This window comes from Grammomys surdaster, unplaced genomic scaffold, assembly GCF_004785775.1.
Source record: "Grammomys surdaster isolate TR1022 unplaced genomic scaffold, NIH_TR_1.0 126178, whole genome shotgun sequence".
In the NCBI taxonomy this organism is placed as follows: domain Eukaryota; kingdom Metazoa; phylum Chordata; class Mammalia; order Rodentia; family Muridae; genus Grammomys; species Grammomys surdaster.
The window spans coordinates 2,543,428-2,569,283 of record NW_021620984.1 but is presented as its reverse complement, the minus strand read 5'-3'; the positions used below and the strand labels follow the sequence as shown (position 1 = coordinate 2,569,283).

Here is a 25,856-nt window from a genome sequence, read left to right as displayed (position 1 = left end):
AGATTTTTTTGGATGTTTTATTTACATTTCATATGTTATCCCCTTACTCCATCCACCCAGGAACCCCCCATTCCCTCACCCCTCCTCCTGCTTCTCTGAGGATGTACCCTTACCTACCTTCCCACTCCCACCTCCTCACCCTCAAATTCCCACCCCCTGGGGTGTCCAGCCTTCATGAGACCAAGGATCTCTTCTCCCACCTATGCCCAGCAGGGCCTTCCACCCTTACATATACAGCTGAAGCCATGGATCCCTCCCTAAGTGCTCCCAGGCTGGTGGTTTAGACCCTGGGAGCTCTCTTTGGTTGGTGTTGTTGCTCTCCTCAAGGAGCCACAATAAGAAAACAAAAGGAGATCAAGGGAATGCAATTTGGAAGGAAAGAAGTCAAGATATCGATATTTATTGATGATATGATAGTATACATAAGCAACCTCCAAAATTCTATCAGAGAACTTCTACAGTTGATAAAGAACTTCAGCACAGTGGCTGAGTACAAAATTAATCATAATAATCAGTAGTCTTCCTTTATATAAATGATAACTAGGCTGAGAAAGAAGTAAGGGGAAAAACACACTTCACAATTGTCACAAATGATATAAAATATCTTTGTGTAGCTCTAACCAATTAAGTGAAACATCTGTATGACAAGAACTTCAAGACTCTAAAGAGGAAAAACAAAGAAGCTATCAGAAGATGGAAACAGAGATCTACCATGCTCCTGGATACGTAGGATTACCATAGTGAAAATGGCCATTTACCAAAATTAATCTACAGATTCAATGGAATTCCCATCAAAATTCCAACACATTATTTATAGACCTTGAAAGAGCAATTCTCAACTTCACATGGAAACAAATATAATACCAACCAACAAACAAAACAACAAACAAACAAACAAACAAACAAAAACAGGATGGCTAAATTAATCCTGAACAAAAAAAGATCTTCGGGCAGTATCACTGTCACTGAACACAAGCTGTACTACAGAGCAAAGCAATAATGATAAAACAGAAAAAGACAGTTGATAAATGGAATAAAATAGAAGATTCAGAAGTAAATACATATAAATATTTGACACGTGAATTTTGACAAAGAAGCCAAAATCATACAATGAAAAAAAGAAAAGGAAACATCATCAATAAATGGTGCTGTCTCTAACTGGATGTCTGCATAAAGAAGAATGCAAATAGATTCATATTTATCACCTTGAACAAAACTCAAGTCAATGTGTATCAAGGACCTCAACATAAAACAAGATACACTAAATCCAATCGAAGAGAAAATGGGAAATAGCCTTGAATCCATTCACACAGGAGAGATTTTCCTGAACCAAACACGAATTGGTCTCAGGCTCTAAGATCAACAATTGATAAATGGGACCTCATGAAACTGAAAAGCTTTTGTAAGGCCAAGGACATTGACAATAGGACAAAACGGCAACCTATTGATTGAGAAAATATCTTCTGTGACCATACATATGATAGAGGGATAACATCCAAAATATACAAAGAAGATAACACTTCTCAAAAGATTACCACTATCTGCAGCTTGGCCATCCAGACTGTCTGTGAATCACACATTTAGGAAATCAAGAGCAAATGCCGTAAGTCTATATGCTTAGTATTAGCTACAAAATACTGAAAAACTGTGGGTAAGTAGCTTTCTTTCATCCGAATGAGCTATATTGACCAAGAAGAAAACATGGCTGTACACAGTATAAGAAACACAGATGCAAGTTTCCCTAAACTGCAAAAGACATAGGGAAGAGCATCCCTGAAATGGGGCCAGTATTTCCACACCTATACTAGCAATGATATCCAATTTAAGGGGCCAACATCTTGGATCTGACCTTGAGAGGACTGCTGAGGGGAATGAATAACATCTTTCAGAAAATATGAAACAATCCCAGACAAGAAATTTAAAAAATATATATCAGCACATTTGAAAGAAAGAAAGAAAGAATAAGAAAAAAAAAGAGAAAAGAAATTATAAGCGAGAATACAAAGATACAAGTAAACAATTGGAAGAATTCCAAAGGAACACAAGCAGATGAATCCAATAAAAAGTTAAAATATAAAAATGGAGGAGGGAGGCCCGGGCATCGGTGAGAAGCAGCATGGAGGAGCTGAGCATCCTGGTCTAGCAGGTCTTCACTTCCGAGTATATCCTGAGCAAGTGGCTCTGCTGTAGTACCTGGTCAATTGGCACAGCTCATCCTCCAAACACAACAGCTGGGAGCCAGAAGAGAATATCTTGGACCAGAGGCTGCTCCTGGGCTTCCAGAAGTAGGAACATGAGAAGGAGGTACAGAACCGGAAGAGAGCCAAGAGGCCCAGGGCTCCAAGTTCAAGGAACCAGATGCACCCTCCAAGTCCAAATCCAGCAGTTCATCCTCTTCTTCCACATCTACCTCCAGAAGACGACAGCGACTTAGACTCAAAGAGGGGCCCCTGAGGCCTCAGAGAAAAAGCCCAGATCCTGGTAGCCAAGCCATAACTGAAGGATCCCATTTGAAAGAAAACGGGACACAAGCCTTTACCCCAAGATCAGAAGATAGCTCAGAGACCTGTAAGCCTGGCTAAGGTGTTAAAAACCACTAGAAAAGATCTAGGGACCTCAGCCACCAAACTGCCCCCTCCACTGGCTCCTGTGGCAGGCTGCCCTGAAAGCCCACACCAAAGAGGCCTATGTTGATCCCAGCACCATGGCAACCCCAGAGAACCTGGCCAGTCTGATGAAAGACACCAACAAAGGGGAAAAACTGACCTGCAAGACAACAGCTCTGCCCGCCCCTCCTGTCATGAGGGACGCTGTTAAATGCATTGGTCCCTCCAGTGGGCAGGAGGGCCACACAGTCCAGAGAGAAGGCCGAAAGCTGCCTGTGCTGTTCTGACTCAGACCCTGACTAGTCCTCAGTCCTCACTTCCCAGTGCGGGGCAAAACCTGTCTGTAGTTATCTAGACCAGCCAGGACTGGAAGCCTACCCGCAGTCTCATCAAACATGTCTTTGTCACAGATGTCACAGCCAACCTCATCACTGTCACCGTGAAGGAGTCTCCCACCAACATGGGCTTCTTCAACTTGAGGCATTGTTGAGACCATTGCCCAATTCAGACTTGCCTTCCAGTCTCTGGTTTTGCTTTGATACCTGTCCTGGGGGGCCAGCTCTGCCCTGTCCTGAGCCTTAGGGCTGTGAAATGACTTCCTGCTGATTCTACCTCTCTGGCCACCACTTCAGTCTGTCCTGTCACCTCAGAAAAGCTGGATGGCCACTGACTTAAAAGCTGGCCACTTGGACAAAGCATACTTATTATATGTCCTTCCTTGACCTTGTGATACCCTCCCCTTCTCCCCCCACCCCCCACCCCCCACCCAACTACTGTGAGGTAGATCAGAGGAGGGGCCACTGATACAGGTCCCTCACCAGGCAGTGAGTAGAGGAGTGGTGCTGGCAGGACATCTTCCCAAGTCCAGCTTTGGCAGGGCCTTTCTGGTGAGGGAGGCACTCTATACTTTGCAAGTAAGACTATAGCTTCATTTTTTTAAAAGGATAACTAGTTGTGAAGTTGGGCTCAGGGACCCTACAGAACTCTTCAGTCTCTATCCCTGGTGTGGTGTCTTCTCTAGCTGCGATTGTAGTCCCAAAGCTCAGCCAGGGTTTAGAGTTCCTCCACTGAGGTGTACCCGGGTGCTATTGGACTTGGAAACAGAGAGAGTCATATCCTTATTGCCTCCTTTCTGCAAGCAGGCCGGAGCCCCAGTGAGAAGTGACCCTGTTCCCCTCTGGATCCAAACCCATAACCCTGCTTTAGCCCACTAAAGTATACCCTAGTTCTGAGGTGTGATACTCCTGGGCTTGGGAAAAGAGCAGGCTAGAAACCCAGAGCAGGCTGAAATAGGAGCTTGGAGTCCTATATGATTTTTCCCCACTACTTGGAATTTTATTACTAGGGCCTATAAGACACCATGGTAACTCCAGTATGGGCATGCAGGTGTTTCATGGGGGCCTGTCACCCTGCTGTCTGTCTAGATGGGACAGCTCTAGATTACTGCATAAGCATCTTCTGTAGTCAGTCCTGGTGCAGAGCCCTACCTGGTGAGTGGGCCACTCTTGGAACCATTTTCCCTGACAATCCTCTCCCACGTTTGGGAGCTTATGTTTCCTTCCTTGCTGAGAAGCAATAACCCAATGCCATTTGTGTGGTGGGGTAGTTGGGCAGCCTACCTGGCAGGAGGATCTAATTCCCTCCCCATCTTTAGGAGATAAGTCTAGTTCTGAGCTCCTTTCTAGATGCCTTCTCCCCTGTCTGCCATCCCAGGTAGCTGTCTTGAAACAACTTTGTCAGATTGCTGGCCGATGTCAGGATCTTCTGTCTTGGAATGTCACTGTGGGCTATAGCAATCTGGTCAGTGAGTCTGTGATGCCAAAAAGTGACAGTGGTGTGAAACTCTTGTTTCTACTCCTGCCATTGACAGATCAGCCGTCAGGTGTGGGCTCTTCACTCCAGTTCCCTTGAATGGAAGCTTTTCCCCTTCTAAAACCAGCCAGAGTGGGCTGCTGTCTGGGACCTGTCAAGCTTTCAAAGCGCAAAAACTGTGTCCTAGCTCACTCTGCACACCAAATAAGATGGTCTTTGTGTAACCAAACTGACCTCAGTGCTAGACCTTTTGCGACAGACCCATATCCATGGCTCCTGATAGATGCCTGTGGTGTGCAGCGATGGGGGTGGGGGTGGGGTGGGGGGTGGGAGGGGCATGTTACTGGCAGCAGGAGCTGCCAAGTCCAGGAAGTGAGTAGCAAGTAGGTAGCTACTGGGCCATCAACTTCCCTCTCTGCCCTCAACCAGGATCCTTTGCTGCCTCACCCAAGGTCTGCAGCTTTTGTGTCAGGCACTGCTTTACAGACACCTCCATGTCTTTTGGGGGTCCCATGAGATGTTGGAGAAGTGACCCTGTTTGGTGATCTGGGTTTACTGGCTTTTGTCCCCTGCTCCTGATTTCCAAACCCCGATTTGGTGCCTTTTATTTTACTGGCTACATCAGACCCAAAGTTAAAATCTACAAATTCTTTCTTCTCAGCCACTTTGCCTGGTGTGTTTTTGCTGGTGCTGCGACCCCAGCGGTCTATGTTACAAAGTATATGTGTGTAGTGCAGCAGCATGAGAGCCCCACTGGAGCGGCGCCATACGCTCTGAGTCAAGTTCTCGTGTTTACAAATAAAGTAGTTGGTTTAATATATATATCTTCTTTTGATTGATGATTGATGGGGAAGGTCAAGTCTACTGGGATTTGTTTGATCCATGGGCAAGTGTTCTTGGAGTGTATAAGAAAACAAACTAAGGAAAACTGAGAAAATTAGCAAACAGCATCCTTCCATAGTTTGTGTTTCAGTTCCTGCCTCCAAATTGAGTTCCAGCCTTGACTTCCCTCTGTGTTGGGCTATAACATGAGTGTTTTAAGATAAAATACACTCTTTCTTCCTCAAGTTACTTCTGCTCATGGACTTTTAGTATACCAACAGAAATCTCACAAGAACCAAGAGTCATTAGATCATAAACACAATGACAAAGATAAATGTACAAGAAAGTAAGAAGAAAATATTTGAGATATTTGTACACTATGAGAATATTCAGTGAGCAAGTTGTTAGTATAAGATTTTGTTGTAAACATATAGAAAGCTCAACAACACTAAAACAGAAACCATTTTTTTTTTAAATTAGGAAATGAAATGCCAGTCCAGACATAACAGCCATTTTATAATGCCAAATAGTCAATATCAGAAAACAGCCTCTTAGTACTGTATCATAGAGTTAAGGTAAAGATACAATAAAAAATAAATAAAATCAGAACAACAACAAAATGTTAACAAATCATATATAATGGAAGATCCATCATACTAACATTAAATTCTTCAAATGAAACTGTAAAACCCAAGGAAACTGAAAATAATATGCTTCAATCTCAGAGAAGCAACAGCTTACAACACAGATAACTATTTGAACAAAACATACCTGTCACAATTGAAAGATAAAATATTTCCATAATAAATACAAGCTAAAGTAATTTATGACAACTAAGACAGCTCTACAAAACATAGTGAAATGAATATATCAGACTGATGAGAAAATAAACACACACATGTAGTTATTCTGAAGAATGAATCATGTTAAAAGAGTAGCTTATTTTTAAAAAAATGATTCATATATTTATTAACTCAAAAAAAACACACTCTTCACCTTAATATACAAAGGCAAGATTGGGGTGAAAGGATACAAAATCTTATTCTAACAAATGGAACTAGGAAGCATCTAGATTCCAGTGTCCCATTATTTGATAAGGTAGATTAGAAGGAATAAAAAGGTCATTGCATATTGCTAAAAGGAACAGTTAAATCACAAAACATCACAACATTAAATATATAAACAGAAAATACATGTATTCCACTTATATATCAAATCCAGCATAATAACAGTAAATGACTTCTACACTATAATGGACATTAATGGACATTTTCACATGGAGAAATAAAGGCAGAAGCATCTGAATTAATTTATATCATAGATCAAAAGGTCACAATAGACATCTACAGAATACTACATTCAAATACTTCACAATGCATGTTCTTCTCAGATGCCCACAGTATTTTTTTCTAAGTAGGTGAATGTGGAGTCCTTAATAGGGCATCTAAATCACAATCTATCTCAGGGACCATTAAGAAAGAGATGCTGGAAATATTGTCTAGTCAAGGTAATGGGGATTCCAGTAAACAATATTTTCCAGAAACCACACCTCAACCAGTGTTTCTCAGCTTTCCTAATGTTGCGATCCTTAAAATAGTTCCGAACATTGTGGTGACCCTATGCATAAAATTAGTTTTGGTGCTACTTCATAACTGTAACTATGCCACTCTTATGAATCATAATGTAAATATTGATATCTCCTGATGGTCTTAGAAGTATCTTGTGAAGGGGACATTAAGAGGATCATGACCTACATGTTGAGAAGTAGTGAGGTGAATTCACGGCAGTTATAGTGACTTGCATTAGAAATATGTATGTTCAAGCTAGTCATGTATTCTATCCTAGAACTGGGAGGAGCTAACAAAAGCATTTAGCTGAAGAGTCATTGATGGTAGAATGTTACTGGAAAGAGTCAATATTTATTTATTTATTTATTTATTTATTTATATATTTTATTGGATGTTTTATTTACATTTCATATGTTACTCCTTACCCCATCCCCTACCCACCCAGGAACCCCTATCCCCTCACCCCTCCTTCTGCTTCTCTGTGAATGTACCCCTACCCCCCCACTCCCACCTCCCGACCCTCAAATTCCCACCCCCTGGGGCATCCAGCCTTCATGAGACGAAACATCTCTTCTCCCACCAATGCCCAGCAGGGCCCTCCACCCTTACATATACAGATGAAGCCATGAATCCCTCCCTAAGTGCTCCCAGGCTGCTGGTTTAGACCCTGGGAAGTCTGGTTGGTTGGTATTGTTGCTCTCCTAATGGGGCTGCAAACCCTTTCAGCTCCAACAGTCTTCTCTAACTCCTCTACTGGGAACCCCATGATCAGTTCAATGGTTAGCTGTGAGCATCTGCCTCTGAATATGTCAGACTCTTGAAGATCTCTGAGGAGACATCTACATCAGGCTCTTATTAGCATGCAATTCCTGACTTGCACATCAGCATCTACCTTTGGTGACTGCACATGGGATGGATACTCAGGTGGAATGGTCTTCAGATGGCCCCTCCTTCAGTTTCTGTCCCTCACTTTGTCTCCATATTTGCTCCCTTGAGTATTTTATTGCTCCTTCTAAGAAGGACCGAAGCACCCCCACTTTGTCTTCCTTCTTCATGAGCTTCATGTGGCCTGTGAGTTGAATCTTGGGTATTTCAAGGTTCTGGGCTAATATCCAGTAATCAGTGAGTGAATACCATGTGTGTTCTTTTGTGATTGGCTTACCTCACTCAGGATGATATTTTCTAGCTCCATCCATTTACCTAGGAATTTCTCAAATTCATTGTTTTTAATAGCTGAGTAATACTCCATTGTGTTAATGTATCACATTTTTTTTGTATACATTCCTCAGTTGAAGGATATCTGGGTTCTTTCCAGCTTCTGACTATTATAAATAAGGCTGCTATGAACATAGTTGAGCATATGTCCTTGTTATATGTTAGAGCATCTTCTGGGTTTATGCCTAGGAGTGGTATAGCTGGATCCTCAGATAATGCTATGTCCAATTTTCTGAGGAGCCACCAGACTGATTTCCAAAGTGGTTGCACCATCTTGCAGTCACACCAACAATGGAGGAGTGTTCCTCTTTCTCCACACCCTTGCCAGCATCTACTGTCACCTGAGTTTTAAATCTTAGCCATTATGACTGGTGTGAGATGGAATCTCAGTGTTGTTTTGATTTGCTTTTCTCTGATGTTATTTATTTATTTAATTTCAGAGATATATACACTTTAATATTGTCCTCCTTGTGGTGGATGACTATACATCACGGGCATACTGCCATCACTAATCTGTCTCACCAAGTCAAAACAAAATTGTCAAAGTCAGAAGTGAGAAGAGGTTTGGGAGAAGTTGGACTTGGACAATGCAGCCAGAATCCGAGTGAAATACATTATATTTATGTGAGGACCACTTCTGGAGTTAGTTTTGATTGCTGTCTTGCTTGTGATTAATCATGAATGAGTCTGTGAACATTTGTAATTGTTTGTAATTACTAGTGTGTTATACCCTGGCAAGATCCACTGCTTTGAAATGCTTCATTGAGAGAATGTCCCAGCCTAAATGAAATGGCCTTAGTCAAACATAGATACTGTGTACCATAAACTTGTCATATAAGGATTTGAGGTCATTGTCTATCTTCCTGGAATTGGTCATGCTTTGTGTTACTTACCTTTAAGAGACACGGAGGAAATACACTTGCTCACTGGAATGGTATTTACCAGCAGCCCTCCCATATCTGTATCCTACATCTTCTTTCTGCCTTTCCTATAATCATCCTCTGTCACCTAGTCCTGTTTCCATGTTGACTGAGTGGCTGATTTCCGTAGAAATTATTAGCAGTGGTGAGTAACGTTCTGGAGTAAAAGACATGGAAAAATACAGATAAGGGAGCTCGGAAAAAATAAGGAGTTTGGAAAAAGTATGAGTCCAAAGGGGAAAAGAAAGAAAGAGAGGGAGAGAGAGAGAGAGAGAGAGAGAGAGAGAGAGAGAGAGAGAAAAGAAAGAAAGAAAGAAAGAAAGAAAGAAAGAAAGAAAGAAAGAAAGAAAGAAAGAGAGGGTGTAGCAAAAAAAGGGAAATGAAAATGCTCATATGCTTTTTTTGCAAATGCTTAATATGCTTCAATAAAATGAAGCAATGGCAATTACATTACATCATTTTTAAGATTATGTAGAGAAGTTTTGTCCTTGCTTTTCTAAGGAAGATCCAATAAATTTAGCAACCTTGAAGAAAGTTGGAGAAAGACTTCAAAATTATTATGATGTGCAAGGACTAGATAAAGTGTCTGTTGATATCTTTAGTCTTTGATTCCTGGGTAGAGATAGTTTATACCCTAGACATTAGAGGGAGAAGTCTGAGATGCTTTGGCTAAAGAGAAGGAAAGTGAAAGTTAGCTGCTCCAGAGCCCTCCATGGTCAAGAGGAGGTCAGGAGATGTCCTACTTGCTCTCTGGTTCCCACTGGGGGAATGCCTAGGTCTGGTTCTGGGTCCCTTTGGTAGGACATCTAGTTCTCTTCTTCTCTGTCTACTGCCTGTCCTTGGTGCAGCAAGCTGTGCATGTCTGTCAGTTTATGTGTGTGGTTTCATTTCATTATTTGATGTTTGCTCTGTTTCATAATTAAAAGAAAAAAATAGTTAAAACTTGATCTGCAAGAGTCTGACATATTCAGAGACAGATGCTCACAACTAACCATTGAACTGAGCATACAGTTCCCAATGGAGGAGATGGAGTGAAGACTGAAGGAGCTGAAAGGGTTTACGACCCCATGAGGAGAGCAACAATACCAACCAACCAGAGCCCCCAGGGTCTAAACCACCAGCCTGGGAGCACTTAGGGAGGAACCCATGGCTCCAGAAATATATGAAATGGAGGATGGTCCTGTCAGGTATAGTTGGGAGAGGAGATCCTTGGTCCCATGAAGGCTGGAAGTTGTGTGTGTGGGGAATTCGAGGGTGGGGAGGTGGGAGTGGGGGGATAGGTGGAGGCACATCCTCATAGAAGCAGGAGGAGAGTGATGGGATAGGAGGTTCCTGGGTGGGAGGGGGAAAATGGGGTAAAGGGAGAACATCTGAAATGTAAATAAAATATCCAATAAAGAGAAAAAAAAGTACTTAAGAAAAAACAAACTTGATATTTTGACTATTCACTCCTTGATTTAGTTTTAAAACATGCCAGGGATTAAAAAAAAAAAAACATTGAATTGGCACAACAAAAACTGATAAACTGCCCTTTGAGCCCTGCATCTGTGACTACAAGTCCAGCACTGCTAGTGAAACCCCTGTTAGTACCTGCTCCTCTGTACAAACTGCCCTTAAAAGGGGCCAACATCTTCTCCAGTAAAAAAGCTGATGGCTGTTCCTCCTACAAAATTCTCTGTGACTGTGATTATTTGGTTCAGCATGTGGCAAAGTGCTCTTCCTTTGAAATTACAGCTAGAAAAAGCAAGGAAAAGTTTGTCTGTCTACTCTAAATACATAAATATATGTGGCCATTTCATGTTTGTTTCTGTCTGCTCTTAAATGTATAAACATTTTCTGTATGTCTTGGTCATAGATTGTTGGATTATATGTTATTGAGTATGGTTAAATGTTTATAACATTCATAACAGAAAGTTGGCTGAAAACTGGTAACTCCAGGATGGAGTCATTCTGGGCAACAATACATGCCTTGAGCCGACCCAGGGAAACAGGTTTCTAAAGATACCTCTAAATTGATATAATATAATTTCTGTCTTAGAAAGCCGACTTATAAAAATTAGGATTTAAAACAATGTTTCTTTAATGAGGTATTAAAAGCAAAAGCTACACTGTCATGAATTCATATACAAGATCTGGCAGCCAAACTTTGTAACATGAAAATAATGCACTTGGTATTGATTTTAGAGAGACTGGATTGTTTACACTATTAAAAATGGATCTACCTTCAAAAATTTTGGTTATGCTCTATGACCTTATTCACAAAAAAATACTTTATTTTGATATTGCAAAAAAACTTCTAAAAATTATAGTTAAATATACATAAAGCTAATGGAACATTGGCAGTTTACAATTCAGTCACAAGTTCAAGATTTTAATTTCCCTTTGGGTGTCTTATGAATATAAAGTTTAAGATGCTTCTCATAATTGTAGAAGCATCTTTGTTCAATCTGTATATCTATCACTCTGGATTAAGGAAAAAAATGTATAATATGTACCTTTTTAATCTAAACTTATATCTTTTACTAGGTTACAAAAGCATGAAACAGCTTCTATGATCTAAAAGACCACTGTTAACTAAATTTCAAAAATATGAATGTCAATACAATGATAACTATTAACACACATCCTCTTGTAAACTAAAGTTTGAATAAGCTTCAGGGAATTAAGAGTCCAAAAACTTAGACCCACCTGTCACAGATCAAAGGAAGTCAAGATAAATATACCTGCCTGTTCTGATCTAATCCAACAGATGGCTCCAAATATAATTTATATAAACACATATAACCTAAGTTAAAAAGGATATACATTTAAACATGTATATAATAACTTCTTGCATGTTTGCACATACATATGTATCTATAAATTATCTGTATTAAACAAATTATACATTAAATTTAATTAGAAATCTAACTTAATTTTTAAATTTAATTTGATAGAATTTAAATATAAATCCTATACACTGAATATGATTGAGGCACATTTATATATTATGTGTAGTAGATAATTATACATTAAATATAATTCATATATGTTAAAATATGAATTATATATGAGTTAAGTATATAAAGTATAAATTATAATCTATATAAAATACATAATTTTGCATATTCTGAAGGATAGAGAATTATGGAATGAGTCCAAGGAGCTCTAAAAAAACAGTTACATAAAACAAAAAAGAGAGTTGTACACTCTTTGACTACAAAATTTTATTTTGAAATTTTTGACCTTGGATGCCAAAAGAACCTTTTCTGCTGAGTGTATATGGCAAACTACAACTAGGCATTCTTATGCCCAAGTGAAATGGAAAGATAGGATTACTGGCATGTGGCATGGGCCTGATCCAGTATTAATAGGAGGAAGAGGGCATGTTTGTGTATTTTCAACAGGATGCTGAAGGAGAACAGTGGCTGCCAGAGCAACTGTTGAGACATGCTGATGTTGGGACAAAGAATGATACTAACCATGATCTTGCTGAGTGCTCTGACAATGGTGACAGGCAAGCTGACATATATATATATGTTTCTGACCCACCTTTGCTACATCCTTCTGTGTGGTCAAGGCCAGAAATACTTGTGACCTCTAATAATAGTCAGCTGTTAGGATTCCCTTGGTCTGAGAATAAAAAGTATTCTAAATTGGTGAATTACACTGCTATGCACCAAGGCTTACCACTTTGTTTTACTAGAAATAGTACCAATGCTGGATATGTTCTCATGAACCCTAAGATTTAAAAGATAAATACTCTAAGACAGCAGTACAAATAATTAAGATGGGAATGCCTATATCTGGGACAGGACAAGGCGCCTTGCCTCAGGCTTTTAGGCTTTGCAAAACAGAGAGCATAGAGACTGTGGAAACTGCCTTTGAAAAATCAATCATATGGAGAAGTTGTTATAATGACCCTCCTCTTTCCTGTAATGTGACCAATTATCTGGACTCAATTATGGACTGGTCTGGAAATCAATTTGATATTGGAGAGAAGGAAATGATAGTGAGTATTTGGAAGGCTTGTTCTGGACATTTGCAGAGATATATTTGGAAATTGGCAGCTGCCTTGTATGATGTTATATTTGCTGTGGATAAAAACGAAACAGGCTCTGGGGTTAAGGTCAGTGTAGCATCCTATGTTACCCGATGTAATAGTTTATTAATTGAGAGTATTACCTTTGGTATTGGTTCTCATCATAAATTCAATATTTCTTGTTTTAATTGTCTTATCCTGTTGTTTTTCTGCACTGGACAATGGTCTATCTCTAATGGTGGTATATCAACCAGCTTTTGTTAAGATTCCTGTAAATTTATCTGAACCTTGGTATTCTAAAAAAGGCTTTTAAATATTAGAAGAATTAAAGCACACTCTGGCAAGAAGCAAAAGTGTGGTTGAGTTTAGCATTGAAGGTGTTGTCACTCTCATAACACTTATAATCAGTGCTATTATAGCTGTATTAGCTCTATTACAAGAGGTACAGATAGTTTTGTTAATCATCTTCCATATAATGTAACCAATGTTCTGAGCATACAAGATTTGGATAGAAAGCTAAAACAAAAATATTAGCACATTATACGATTACAGATTATTGAAGATAATTATAATTACAGATTATTGGAGATGAGGTAGGAGTGAAAGTCAGAAGCCATTCGGAGTCATGCTCAATACCTATGGATTTGTCTAACTACATAAATGTTTAATGTGACTCAGCATTACTTGTCCAGAGTAAAATGGCAAGTTCAGGGTTTTGGCATAGTGTTAATACTTCTTTAGATTTGTTAGCCCTGCATAAAGAGGTTGTGAATTTAAGAAATGCAAATTCTTTGTTTTTGATCATGCTAGCATTGCAAATGATATTCTGAAAACCTTACAGATCATTTTTCCTTCATGGTCCTCATTTACATTTCTCTTATTGGCCTTATGAGCCTTTTTGTGGCATGTCTATTACCTGTTCTTTTGGGAAGAATCATGAGAGGTTTTAGAGATGTCAAAGCAGAGTTACCTATGTTCAAGCTCTAATTAATATCTTCCCTAGCAGAAGTTGGTAGTCTATGATGGATGAGATAGATCATTTTGAAAATTTTCTCAATCTAAGACAGGCCACGAATACAAGATTATCTGTGTGCTAGTGATAGGTAGGAGCTGTGTTTTCAGATGACAACCTAAGACAACACAGCTTTCTCCTTTGTGACTCTTATGAAAAAAAAGAGGGGGGGGGAAGGTAAGACTCTCTCAGAGGTGGATCAACCTAAGACAGTATATCGCATATCGATGATTCACATATCGAAGATGGGAAAGGTCCACACCTCTTCTGAGGACCAAGTATAGTCTTTCTACACCAATAGCTAAGACAGGTTTGGCATTTATATATAAAAGAGGAAGAATGTAGGGAGCACTGAATTCAATTTGATTAACTTCTTGCTTATAATTAATCATGAATGAGTCTTTCAACATCTGTCTTTGTTTTTAATTAAGAAAGTGCATTATACCCTGACAGGTTTCTATGCTTATGCATACATCATTGAGAGGCTGTACTAGCCTGAAGAAAATGGCTTTAGTCAAACATAGATAGTATGTACCATTTACTAGCCACGTAAGGATCTGTGGTCATTGTTTATGTTCCTAAAATTGGTAATGTTTTGGTGTTGCTTTTCTTTAAATGATGCTGAGAAAATACACTTGCTTGTTGGCATTGCATTTACCAGTAGCCCTCCCATCTCTGTCTCTTGCATCTTCTTTCTTCCTTACCTGTGATTATCGTCACTCCCCCAGTTGTGGTTCCCATGTTGACTGACCAGCTGGCTCTGGCATATACATAAATGTAATTATTAAAGAACAAATTATTTTTTTCCAACAAGTGATTATATCCTAGAAACAAAACAGTTCTTAACAGACAGGTAAACTAAAACAATTTATTGCCATATACATGACCACAATAAAGAAAATGATATACTAACATGAAGATAAACCACAAAACTCATATACATATACACTTTTACAAGCAAATACACTGTGAAATTTTGATTGGTTCATTGAAAAAAATAAAAACCTAAATATAAAAGTTTATAGCATTAAATGGCCACATAATTACCAAAATGTATAGGATGAAATGAAAGCCAGCCAAAAAGCAGATCTAATAACTACAAGTGACTATATGAATAAATAGAATTTTAATCAACTTTAATAACCAAATGTCATACCTCATGGTTGTTAAAACTAACAAAAATATATTAAACATATGGAAAAACATACATATGAAAAATAATGAAATAATAAATAATGATAATGGACACACACATGTATATACAGAAAACACAAATGTTTTGAAAACCAAATTTGGCTCTTTGAAATAATACATATGACAAAAATATCTTTCACTAAGATGAACAAAAAAAACAGTGAAGGAGAGGTTAATAATATCTGATATCATAAAGAGATGTTACTTCTAGAAACAATGAAATTCGGAGAGTCATCAAACCATACTGTAAAAATTTTACTAAATTCCAAATCCAAATACAATATTACTATATAACAAGTTTAAACAAATCTACAACAAGCAAGAATAAATCAATACTAAACTACCTCTCAGGCCAAAAAAAAAAAAAAAAGGCTCATACTCTGATGGATTTACTAAAGAATTCCTTGAGGTCTTTGAAGAAATTATCATTTCTCATTTATTTTGTAACATAGAAATAGAAGGAATAATGTCAAAATTTCATAAAGCTGATGTCATTGAGATACTAAAAACAGATAAAGATAACAACTACAATAAAACACTACAAGGCAATCTTTCTATAAACCTCAATACCAAAAATTTCGATAAAATATTTGTTATATATTTGTTACAATAAAATTGGCCTCACTCCAGAAATACAGAGATTATTTAACATATGAAAGAAAATACATGTAATACATCCCAAAAGTGGACACGATAGGATAAATCAACATTGACGGGATGCAACATCCTCTAGTTAAAAAAAAAAAAAAAAGCTGCTGTGGGATAATGGGCACAGAAAAAGAAGGAAGACACTAAAGTCAACAAACCCATGAATTATATCCATCTGGCAAGGGTAACAAAATAAAAAGGACAATAGCAGAAAAGAAGGAAATGAAGTATACTTACAGGAATCTACACAAAGCAGACACTAATCACTCTACCTCAAAATTTTTGATGTGAAAACCTTTTATAAATTGTGACTACATAGAATATGTACATATAGACATTATTAGTCTTCCTACATACAAATACGTAACAAGCTGAAAAAAAATCAAATAGTTAAACCTATTCATAAGTACTACCAAATAAAATAATCTTGAAACTACCTAAAGTGAAGGTGAAACACATGGGCAAAGAAAGTTTTTTTGTTTGTTTGTTTGTTTGTTTGCTTGTTTGCTTTTTTAAAGAATATAAAAGTGTAGGAATACACTAGAAAGCAATAAACTTGTGTATCCTCCTGGATTGTAAGAAGCGATATTCTGAAAGTGGATGTCTTATCAGTACAGTGCAGTCGCAGTGAAAGTTGGAGTCCTATTCTTCTCAGAGGTACAAAAAGTTACAATTTATATGGAAATACAAATGATCACAGACAGCCTAGGCATCCTCAAATAAAAATAATACTGCAAGGCCTATACCACATTTGATTTGCAGAAAAAACTACAGTCATGTAGATTAATAGAGAAAGGAAAAGGACAGAGATATAAGCCTAGATGCTACCGTAGCTAAAACCATTAAAAATCACATGTTTCAGTACACAGACTGTAGGTATAGTATATCCACATACAAACTAAAACTAGATCATTGTTTCTGACCTTTAAAATTCATCTTCAGTAGAAATCAAAGACTTTAACCTAAGTGCTTAAAGGCTGGAACTACTAGAGGAAAAAAAATCTTCTCAATATATAGGCATAGATAAGAATTTTGTAGAAAAGATACAGCAACTCAAGGATGACTTTAATTATTATAATATAGGATATAATGAAATTTAAAACTGCTATACACATTAAATCATAAAATCCCTTGAGTGAAGAAACAAGAGTTTGGGAAAATTATTTTCTAGCTAAGTATCTAATAGAAGAATCCTGTCTAGAATATACAGAGAAGCAAAAAAATGCAAATACAAATAAATAAAATAATCAATTAAATCAGGTAACAAATGAAGTGAAGCAGTTCTAAATACTTTTTAAAAAACGTCAATAAACAGAAAAATGTTCAGTGTTACTAGCAAACAGAGAAATGCCAATTCAAACTACATGTGCTTCCATCTCACTCTACAGACAAGTGTTGTCATTCAGAAAACAAATATCACCAAATCCTGGAAACGTTGTAACAAATCCAGCCTGAACAAAAATAAATATCATGGTTTCCCCAAAAGTTAAAGTAGTACTATCCTTTGATCCAGTTATTCTACGCCCTGATATTTATAGAAAAGATGCCAAGGGAACTACTAGAATGCTACTTGGATATCAATACTATTGTCACATGATGAACCATAGCTAAGTTATGGTACCAGATTATGCCTCTATCAAGACAGAAGATACAGTAAAACTGTAACATATGTATATATGTTATATATACATACATATGGACATGCACACACACATATATACATGTGTGAATATATATACATATGTATATATATGGTATAGTTGTTTCAGATATAAAGAACAAAATGTCATTATTTTCAGGAATAAATGGATACAAGTACTGGAGATGTCAGTATTAAATTAATTAACTCAGAAAGATACCTTGAATCTTTGCTCATCTCTTGTCTGTATATTTACATGTTTGGAATGTATATGTAAAATCATGTATGAGTACATGACATTAAAATAGAAAAATGAGCTGGTCAGTGGTGGCGCACGCCTTTAATCCTAGCACTCAGGAGGCAGAGGCAGGTGGATTTCTGAATTCAAGGCCAGTCTGGTCTACAGAGTGAGTTCCAGGACAGCCAGGGCTATACAGAGATAACCTGTCTCGAAAATCAAATCAAATCAAAACAAAACAAAATAGAAAAATGTCTATGGGTAGAAGAGGGTCAAAAAGATGCAAAGAAAGGAGGAGTACAAGAGTGCAGATAGTACCATACACCAAACAAGTATTATGAGTATCCTTATGTTATCCAGTATCCTGTGAAATGAACATGCATCCCACCCTTACTAAACTTTTCTTTTATAACTGTTAAGCTTCTAAAAAGCAGCAACATTATTTATATATGATAAGGGAGTTTGTATAGGTATATCCCACACATGCTCATGCATTCGAATGCTTGGGCCAAGGGGATGGCATTATTAGGAGGTATCCTTATTGGAGTAGATGTGGCCTTGATGGAGGAAGTGTGTCACTGTGGGGTTTGACTTTGAGGTCTTATACTCAAACTCCACTCAGTTTGGAAGTCAGTATCCTTCTGCTAACTTTAGATAAAAATGTAGAACTCTCAACTCCTTAACCAATACCATATTTGCCTGGATGCTTTTGTGTTCCCCACAAGGATGGAAATGGACTCAACATCTGAAACTTTAAGCCAGGGCAATTAGTTTTCTTTGTTAAGAGGAAACTTGGTCTTGCTGTCAACTCACAGCAATGAAGCCCTAAATAAGATAGATAGTTATATATATATATATATATATATATATATATATATATATATATCCCCTAAGTATGTATTGTATATATTGTTAGACTTAGATCATTTGCTTCTGCTATAGCACATTTATGAAAGAAAACATTTTTCCTTAAATCTCTCTTGAGGTTTAAAAACAAAGACGAATAAATCAGTAGTTTACTTCTGTCTTTCTCATTATTTTCTCACTATTTTCTGAACATACAACATCCCCCTTCCCCCCCAAAAAAAGTCTGAGAAATCCTTCAGCTTTTCTGTGTTCCATAAAGGGAAAAACATCTCTTCATTATTTGTATGCATATGACAAACCGCTTCCTTCTTAGTGTGTTCTAGTTTGTTTAACTTAAAAACATTGCTTTCATCTTTGAAGTAAAACATCCATCTTTAATATTAGAAAATACATAAAATTACAGTTTTTCTTTACATAGAAAGATGTGTGTAATCTCTAGTTAGCTTTTGAAGGCATCAAGGCATAGGCCCCATATTTTCTCTACCAATCCTTGAGGAGCTTTGCTGACAAAGAATAAAGAATTTACCAGATAAAGAATTTACCTCTTTTTTTCCTCTAGCTCATGGACTCTACAATTCTCAAAAACTGCCAATGAGTATCATTCAATAATCTACTTGAAAATAAAATTCGAAGGTACACAGTGTACAGTGTTAGCAAAAATATGTTTCTGTAAATCCCATGTGTGTTCCAGCAAATTGTATTTTCTGTAATGAAATGATTTTTAATGCAGGTTCATGTGTAAGTATCACAATGGATCAGAGTATTTTTTGAATTCTACCTGGTCCTCACAAAGATCAAATAAAATAGAATTTCTAGTTCTGTGTTTCTCAACCTTCCTAATTTTGTGACAATCACATGGTCTATCAAAAATATGTATTATATTAAATCATCTTGTGGTGATCTCAAACCACAAAGTCATTTTGTTTCTACTTCATAATGGTAATTTGAATACTGTTATGAGTCATAATGGCAATATCTTATATGCAGGGTATTCGATATGCTACTCCTGTAAAAGGATCATTATTAAACTAGCAAGAAGTCACAACCCTTAGTTGAAAAGCATTGTTCTAGATTTTCTGTATCTACCATGATTGACACGTGCATTTAAATATACCTCCCACTTTCCTTAAATAAAGTGGGTTTTCATAAATTGGGTTACCAATTCTATAAACATTATTATATGAATTGATATTTTAAGTGTATTTATTACTTGATATTTTTAATCCATTACTATAAAACAACATAAGTATTAAAACAATGCTAAAGCTGTTATTAGTTAATAATTTAGTTTATGCACCTATAGGGATAATATTTTGTAACATGTAATTTTGTATTAATAATAAGTGCCTCAAAATTTATGAATGATCTTACACATGGTCTATGAGATCTATGTATTATATTAAATACTTCTTAAAACTACTCGTTGAATTTTCCTCTCCTTTTCCTATCTTCGTTTGTGTTTAACTAAATAGACAAAATTGTTTTCCCTATCCAATGCAAAAGTTACATTTCACAAAAAAGAAAAAAAAGAAAAGAAAAATAGAGTGCATTTGTTATTATCTAAGCTTATTGTTGAATGAAACTTTTGACTATGTGTATAGGGTAGATATGTTTTGACAGACAAATCCCAGACCTTCACTCCTCTCAGTCACATCCTCAAGTTATGGTCCTATCATGCTAAATTCGTTATATTTAATATGACTACACTACATAAAACACAAGAGGATATAAGCATTCACTCCATAGCAAACCTACAAAATGCACTCTAAATTCTTGTTTACTGATTCTCTTCAAAATTTAATTTTGGCTGCTTTTAAATTTTTTTTGTTTGCAAGTATCATCCATCTGTCATACATATTCATTTTTTAATTTGAATCCTCAATATATTAACATATATGCCTTAGAATCCTATGATGAAAACTTACAGTAAAATTGTCTTTCAATGCTACGATCTTTGCATTTTTAAAATCTTTTCTTAGTGGGTCTATTTGATTAATCAATTAGATAATTAATTATCTTCTCTTATGTATCATCGCCTTTGTAATCCAATAATACTTTGTCAGTTTTACTGATATCTATTAATCACTTCCCTGTGTATTTTTGGATCTCTTTGACAGAAAAGATGAAGATGTTTGCATAATGAGAAATTTATTTTTTCATTTGAGATACATTATTTTTCCATCAATATCTTGCAACCAAAAAAACCAAACAATTTCTAATGAAAAACATCTTATTTGTATCACAACTTTTCCCTCCTCTTTGGCAGGACAGCTGTAGATCTTTCATAGTTTTCTACCTCTGCTACGTACACACTGGTGCAATTTGGAATTTAGAAGTGAACAGGAACCAACCACCTATCACAGAAAACAAAGAAGATTCACTTTCTATCCCTATATCTAAGTTATCTTCCCCTGACTAAAAAGTACTCAGTTCCTGTAATGATTATATATTATTCTTTTAATTAGTCTGTTAGTATGCAATTGCATGTGTATCTTGCCCTAAACCTATTTATGCTCAGAGTATACCATCTGGTGTATCAAAATATACAACACCTGGATTCAAATTTTGGATTATAAATCCATCTGGCTCCAGATCCTAGCAGTATATTCATGAATATATTTCTTTAAGTGAGTATTTTTCTTAATAATATTGCTTAACTTTTTAAATATGACTGAATAAAAGTAGGATTTTCTACAAGAAAATAAATTAAAATTAACATGACCAAAACCAACCAAGCAAAAAAACCAAAACAAAACACTTACTCCAAAGAGAACTGTAAACAAAATAGACAAGAAAGATTTTAAAGGCAGACGACATCTCCAGATTTTGGACCACAGAATAATATCTAGATTCTTATGCTCTGGACATATACATAGTAACAAGCAAAAAGAAGGCATTACTAAGAAAGTATGTTAAGCACTGCCAACCAGCTGTAGGGTAGAGAGAACACTCTGAGTTAGTGAAGTCAAATGAGTGTGCATTGTTGACATAGGCAGTCATGAGAAAAACCAGTATCTCCAACCTATGTGAAACTAGCGAAGGCTTTCTCCATGTGGGATAGGTTCAAACTGGACAAAACCATCTTTCTCTGGTCCAAATACAAATGTTTATGGTGAGTACGTAAACAAACAGACAAACACCCAACAACTGTAGCTTCTTTCTTAGATATTTTCAGTCCAAGACTGGTCTTCCATAGAGACTATGAAACTCTTCCTGTACTATACCTATTAAGTGTACTCTGTGCCACTCCATCAGGGAGCACACATGACTGGATCCCATCTTTTCCTGATCCACATGTCTGCATTTTCCTTAGTACCTGTCCTTTTTTTATCCTCTCTCTGCCTCTCATCAGGTTCTTGGCACCAAGCCAGGTGTGACACAGAAATCAGGGACAACTTAGCATAGGATACAATTTTAAACTAAGAAGTGAGCGAAAACAGAAAAAATTTAGAAGCTACTAAATGAAGTTACTCTGCCAATTACACTAGAGTTATCTCTTTTGGCTAATTGGACTTTTCTGTGTACATGCTTTTCTACTCTATGTAGTTTTTACTCCATGTAGTATTACATAGAACTTCATTCATATGGCTCCTTAGTATATTAAATGTCTATCTGTATCTATGCAGTATGTTTTTATAAATGACCCATGGGATACTGTTGGACATTTTATAGTGCTTCTGCATCTGTGCCAGTATCTTGAGCCAGTTGTAGATGATCCCTGTGTGAATTTACAGCCTTACATATTACCTACTTATTTTCTCAGATGCTAATATTGTAAGGCCTTTCAGACTTAATGTTCCATCTAATTGTCCTGTCCCATTGTTCCTGCTTTTACATAGCTTAATTTTATGTGAAGAAGAAATCGAGGAAGGAGAATGAGGCATATGGCCCAAGTTCCCTCTTCCATGAAATACACATCACTGCATATTAAAATATTAGCTTTAGAGTAACCTGATGATTTATAAAGTGTTTACATATTAAATACATATGACTCCATGAGTGTATGTGTGTGTGTGTGTGTGTGTGTGTGTGTGTGTTGTACTGGATTATCCCACAAGGTATAACAATATAAATTACATATCTCAGTAGGTTGAACTACACATATGTATGATAATTGAAGACTTTAATAATTTACACATTAATACTGGCATGTTGCTTACATTTATATACACAGTTATATAGGTGCTGAGTGAGTGGGTATTTTTCCATGAGTTTAATTCTCATATAACAGTGGAAAAATAAGCAGGAAAATAATAGGAAAGATGATTCACCTTTCTCTATATAATCTGAAAGAAGAAAGCAAACAAAAAGTCTACCACCATATACTTCTGCAAATAAATCATTCATTGTATTTACTCTTGTCTCCACATATATTCTCCACTTCCTAACTAAATTTGGCATCCTCTGTATGTCTGTGTCACTTGCATTCCCAGGTGATACTAACTTAAAATTTGAGTACATTTTTCTAGCCACTGCTACTTATGTCTTTATTTTACTAACTGAAAAATGTTATATTGAAATAGGCATAAATGCAATGGTTTCTGTGTTATACTGCATGCTAAGTTTCTCATCTTTATAGCATGTAAGATGTTCATAATATTCTGTTTTAAAATGAATATAATCATCACTTAGTGTAAGTAGCTTGGAATTAGGCTTATTTTAGAAGGAAGGAAATGGGCAAAATATGGAGCTATCATCTGTCATTATTATAGCTTATGCCTTTAATCATTATTAATTTGATTCTTATATGGTCTGTAGGCACACGATTTTTAGAACCATCAGAGTTATATTTTTTAATTTAATTGTAACTTGTCATTAACAAAGTCATGAAGTCAGTTTTAATTTACATCCACTTAAGAGACTATATTCATGACTGTAGCTTTTTAAGAACTAAAATATTTATGTTTTCATATAAAAATATAATATTTAAGTAAATTTGTTTTCTTTTACATATTGCTGTAATCTGAAACTTCAACTCGTTTCTGGTGTTTAGTGCTGGTATATTATTAAGAAAATATCTCAGTGTCTGCGACCTTATAAATATTTCAGTCTGAATCACAGGTGGCAACATGGTTTCTTTGGATGAGAATGTATCTTGGAGCTATCTTCAGTTTACTTTCAACATGTTCACAGCCCCTGAAGGGAAGGGTTTGAATGTCTTTTTAAAAAGCATCACAAAATTTCACTTAGATATTATTGTGTCAGTTTCTATTCACAACTTCTCTACTTCAATGATTTCATTCAAAAATCCCCCAGGACTGAAAGTGCCTGACTTTGTGATCTGTAGGTACTTATGATGATTCAAACAAATATTTAATGAAAAAATATTGACTGTTATGAGCATCTCAAAGAAAGTCACTGTAGTTACTCTTACAGGTGATTTTGGAAGTGTTGTATCTTAACATAGTTGAAAGTTTAGACTTCAAAATATATGTGGCATTATATTGGAACGTTTAAATAGAGCAGTGTATATTAGTAAAAATGAGAATACATTTATATCACAGAATCTAAAGATGTGTGGTCTAGGATGTCTGAATGATGCTTAAATTGTTTTCTGGGTATCTGCGAGTCCAGTATAATGAAGCTTCACTGTGTTGAGATTTCCACAGATACTCTGAAAGTAATAATAGAAATCATTGCTAGAAGCCTGTCACAAATGAAAGAATACTCAATGCTATTAGAAGGAAGCCATATTCTTCCCCGTCACTCACTTGAATAAGTTAAATATTTTCATTATATATCTTAATATTTCAATATTTCTTATTATTCTGAACAACAATGTAGACCTATTTTCTCCTCCCTCCATTACATGCTCCCTCTCCCTTTGACCTTTCTCTCTCTCTCTCTTTCTCTCTCTCTCTCTCTCTCTCTCTCTCTCTCTCTCTCTCTTTTTCTCTCTCTTTCACTTATGAGGGTGTCTCTATAAGTTCGTAAAAACCAAGGACGTCAACCTCAAGATATGTGAAAATGTTGGGGCTGTCTACAGTGGAGCATAGGCTGGTTGAGGTTGACAAATGCTTCTATGAATGCATCCATCTATGCCTTTTCAATGCTTTGTTTACTAGAGTGTATAACACTATTTCTCTGTTATTTTATGTGAGCTCTAAAGGATAATACCTTCAGTAAGGTAAGCACTATAAGATAAGTCATCTCTCCAAAAACATGACTTGCTCCTAGAATAACTTTTATTGTAAAGAATCAAGTTTCTGCTTATAAAGTTCATATGTATGATCATTTGTGTTTTGATAAGAGGAAGCTTGTTCTAAAATAAAATGGAAACAGGTTTATAAGCAAAAATATGACTAAAATAAAACAGGTGTCATAAGTTATGGCTATGAAAGATATATCTGATTATATTTAAAAGCCATAAGAATAGATAAAAGGCATTTAAGGAACTAAATATTCTGGGAGAAGATGCAATATTGTACTGGCTAATTTCATTTCAATTAATTTATTTACCTCATTGAAATCTATGTGTATCATATTGTTTCTGTACTAAATTTGGTTCACTAGTCCATTGTGGTTATAACATTTGATATCATTTGTTTTACAAATGTTTTAATCTATTCAAACACCAAGCTTATAACCTCCCATCTAATAATTCATTGAGTAAAATGATAAAGATTATACCAGACTTACAATGGCAAATTCTTTGGAATACTAAGAGGAAAATATTGTATTGTTAGTAATTTTATATATGTGTGTATATAAATACTATATATATATATACATATATATATGTATATATATATATAGTTTGTGTGTGTGTATATAAATGAGAGCTTGATTTCTAACTTAATTATAGATTTATATTAATTATATAATATATAATATAACAAAATAAAATAGTATATGATTATAATAATTATAGATTTATATAAATATATATCATAAAACTTATAAAAAACTGTTTTCCAATCAAACTTTTAAAATTCATAATTGACAGATACATAATTAATGAATATTTATATAGCCAATACCTGAAACAAGAAAAAAGTACTTTATGACTATAGTTTCAGAATTAATTTAAAGGCTAACACACTTTTGTCTATGTAACAGTTTTACACTAGATTCCATTTCTAGCCTAGAGCTCTCAGAATAGTAGGTAGATAGATGATGTCTCACTAGACCACTGAAAAACAAAATCGACATCCTTAACAAACACAGTTTCCACATCAAAATTCTAGATGGTCACTTTATGTTTAAGGCATCTTCAGCCAACAACTATAGGAAATATTCTTTAGTCCTTCTGGCAAGTCACGACAGGTTTCAGCCTCCTTACCATCAATTATTA

At 36.0% G+C, this 25,856-nt stretch overlaps 1 pseudogene; it reads left to right on the top strand.

Moving 5' to 3' along the window:
• The first annotated feature begins 2,116 nt into the window (after positions 1–2,116).
• Positions 2,117–2,893, top strand: LOC114612690 (annotated as a pseudogene).
• The last annotated feature ends 22,963 nt before the right edge of the window (positions 2,894–25,856 follow it).